This window comes from Galeopterus variegatus, unplaced genomic scaffold (assembly GCF_000696425.1).
Source record: "Galeopterus variegatus unplaced genomic scaffold, G_variegatus-3.0.2 Scaffold3266, whole genome shotgun sequence".
NCBI classification, from domain to species: Eukaryota; Metazoa; Chordata; class Mammalia; order Dermoptera; family Cynocephalidae; genus Galeopterus; species Galeopterus variegatus.
Window position 1 is genome coordinate 227,309 of NW_007729377.1, and position 3,832 is coordinate 231,140.

The 3,832-nt window shown below is 41.3% G+C and overlaps 1 pseudogene; it reads right to left on the reverse strand.

Annotated features, from left to right (window-relative positions):
• The window catches only part of LOC103600217, a 3,852-nt pseudogene extending 316 nt beyond the window's left edge, over positions 1-3,536 (reverse strand).
• Between the last annotated feature and the right edge of the window lie 296 nt (positions 3,537-3,832).

Sequence of the window (3,832 nt, forward strand, 5' to 3'; positions counted from 1 at the left end):
TTTTTTTTTTTTTTTTTTTTCTTTTGTCTTTTTTCCGTGTCCGGCAACGGATCGCAACCCTCAGTGTTGCCCCCGTACCGGACCGGGGACCGGCAACGGGATTGCAACCCTCGGTGTTGCTCCCGCGCCTCGCTCAGCCAGTGAGCGGGAACCGGTCTGCATGTGGGATCTGAACCCTCGGGCGGGAGCGCTGCCGCGCTTCCCAAGCGGCGCACTATCCAGTGCGCCACCGGGCCGGCCCAGAAGTGTCCTTTTTTTAATCCACCAGGAATGACTCCAGAATGGTTTCCCTCAGGTCCTGAGAAAAAAAGTTTGGAAGAGGCAGAGAAATGCTGCTTTCCTTGCCTTCCAGTAGTTTTCTGTAGGTGGCAATCTCAATGTCAAGGGCCATCTTAAAATTCTGCAGGTCCTGATATTCATAAAGGTGAATTCGCAAAGGTGAAAGGCCGTTTCTTACTTTCTGTCCTGAATCTAATCCTGCAGGAGGCTGATACTGTCTTGGTAGTTAGCAGCTTCCACAGCAAATTTCTCATCTATTTCACAAATCTGGCACTGCAGAGACTTCTTAGTTCCTGTTAGTGCATCCACTTGGCAGGTAAGCAACTGGACCTGTACTCTTTTGATTCTGGCTTTGCCTGGCACAAGGCATCATTGTCCAGGTTCGGCATATAGCCTCAGAGAGATCAACAAACTTGGAGTAGTACCATTCTTCAACCTCCTGAAGGTTCTTGACAGCTATACTTTCATACTGCTAAAGCACATCAGGCAGGGCTGCAGTGAGGTCAGGTTTGGAAACATCCACATTGGATTTGTAAGCTGTTCCTGCATCTGGGCCTGCAGCTCCTGGATTTCATCCTTGTGTAGTTTCTTCAAAAAGGCAATCTCTTGCAAGGAGTCCACCTTTCATTCAAGGTCAAAAAGCACAAAGAAACATTGCCAACATCCTATCTGAAAGTCTGCATGGTTTGCAAGGGTGCTCTCAGCTTCCTCTCTGTGAAGCATCTCCTGCAACTTCTCTTGGATCTGTCCTTGGCCAGGATGTCCTTCTGTGCCTCAATGCTGGCCTTGTCATTGGTGAACTAGTCCACTTGCTGTCACAGCTTCCACATCTCCTCTTTGTAGAGGTCCCCCAGACATGACTTGCCCTGCTTGTTGACCTGCTCCAGGTTGGTCAGCGGGATCTTGTTCTATTGTCATAGGAAGTGCATCTTGTTGATGTAGGTGAAAATATCATTCAGCTCCTACAGCTCCACTTTCTGGTTGGTGCAGGTGTTCTCCAGCTCACTAGTGGTGATGCATAGAAGAGTAGCTTATGGCATACACAAGGCTCTGGGGGACAAGATGTAGAGGCTATAACTGGTACCCAGGAGCAGGATGCTGCCTAGGCTTGGTGGTTGTTGTCACGTGGCTCTAGCCAGAGCTGGACCATCTTGCAGTGCCAGGGCTGCTGAGCATCCAGAGGTGAGAGGACAACAACCCTGATCTGGTAGAGATGGCTGTGGAGGATGGCAGTGGGCTGGACGACTGTGACAGCTCCATGGGGCTTGGGTGGAGAGGGGAACAGGGGGGTGGGGAGTGTGGGCCATAGCATTGCTGCTGCGTATCAGGTACAGAGACTCCAGAGTGAGTGGCAGAGTGCCAATAAAGCTTTGTTCTCTCTGCTCCCCTGAAATAGTTGTCATCATAGTGACAGACGACTTAGACCATGCCAAACCCAGCAGCCAGTTTTTTTGGCATTTTCTTTCACTTCCCAGAAGCGCCTGAAAAGGCTGACCACTGTCTCCTTTATAAAACACATAGCTCTCTAGGCTTCTGCTCTGCATGCTGACTCCCTCGCTGCCTCTCTTCAGAACCATTTCCTGACTCCTCCTCATTTGTCTACCATGATTCTAGATATTGGAGTGCCGGTGGCCTGCGTCACCAACCTTCCCTGCATCATTTCATGCTTTCCTTTGCCTTCAGATACTATCCATATATTGATTCAAATTTTGTGTCCCAAGTCTAGGTCTCTTATTTGAGCCCTAGAATCATCTATTCAATTGCCTCTCTTCATCCTCTGTCTGGGTGGGTAATAGACGTCTCAACCTAGACATGATCATAATAGAACTAACCATTGATTTTTCCTCCAAATCCATTCCCTCTCAAGCTCTCACCATCTCAGTAAATTAGGAAGTTTAGTCTGCAAAGCTAGGTGCCATTTTTGATTATTCTCCTTCTTGTGTACCTTTTATTCAATCTGCTCCTAAGTTCAGTCATTGCTGCCTTGAAAATATTTCCGAAAGTCCGATCACTTCTTACCACCTCCAGTGTTAGGATCCTGATTTAATATATTATTATCTCTTATCTAAAATACCTGTGCATCCCCTAATTGTATTTTTTTCTCTCTACTCCATTCTGACCTCCCTACAATCCATCATATATCAGCTGGAAAGATTTTTCAAATCATAAAATAGATCCATTTAAATCCCTACTTAAAATCCTCCACTGCTTGCCATTGTTTTTTTTTTTTTTTTTTTTTTTTTTTTTTATTTTGTCCTTTATAATTCTGTACAGATTTATGGTCTACTATAACTACAGTCATACCATTATGCCAATATAAATTACTATATAAGAAGTTTGATGTAATAGGCTTTATTTGATTCATATTAAATAAATATTATCTTGCATACTGTCTACTAAAAAAAGTTTGTGATATTAAACTATATAATAATTCCATAAGACTGCTTAGAAAATAAAAAGTTAAACAAATTGAAATATTAAATATTGCTGTTTACTTTTATCTATGGTAAAGAATTAGATTTGGGCACAATGTTGAATTCTATTCTCTAGTTCTATTAACATGGATAATTAATATCCAATCATTTTTGTAATCTGTTAAAATAAAAAGAATCATCATTTGATTAAATGGAATACACTTAGTATCTATAATCTCATGGAGAAGAAATGAATATTATATACAATGTTATATCTTTGCACAATATTATATTTTTAATACACAATATTATATCTTTAAATGCACAATATTATATCTTTAATCTTTCAGTATAGGCATATATCTTTACTTTTTCTATGAAATGGTTTGTTGCAGATTATCTTTTTTACTTAATTTCAAAATTATCCACTGATGTATCCTAAATGCAATGGAGAATAAACATGATTAATTTTATGTGTCAATTTGACTGGGCCATGGGGTGCCCACATATTTGGCCCAACATTATTCTGGGTGTTTCTGTGATGGTGTTTTTGGATGAGATGGACATTTAAATCAGTAGCCTAAGTAAAGCAGATTACTTTCCCCTTTGCGGGTGGACATCATCCAGTCCATTGATTGAAACCCTGAATAAAACAAAAATGCTGCCTCTCCCTTAAGTAAGAGAGATCTTTCTGCTCTATTGCCTTGCAGTTGGGACACTAGCTTTTTACCTGCCTTTGGATTTGAATTGAAACAATGGCTCTTCATGGGTCTCCAGCCTGTTAGCACCATCAACTTTTCTGGGTCTCCAGCTTGCCAATTCACCCTGCAGATCTTGGGACATGCCTGCTTCCATAATTTCATGAGTCAATTCCTTATAATAAAAACAAACAAATCTCCTATTGGTTCTGTTTCTCTGGAGAGCCCTAATACATAACACAAGAATTTTCTGTGGATTCATATAAAAACTGCATTATATTCCATTGGGGTGTGTGTGTGTGTGTGTGTGTGTGTGTGTGTGTGTACTTCTTTTAATTGAAAGTAGTCTTTAAAATTAATCACCATCAGGGAAAAAAATAAATTAAACAAAACAGTTCTTACTGTATTTCTTAACCAATGGATAGGATTCTTTTTTCATCA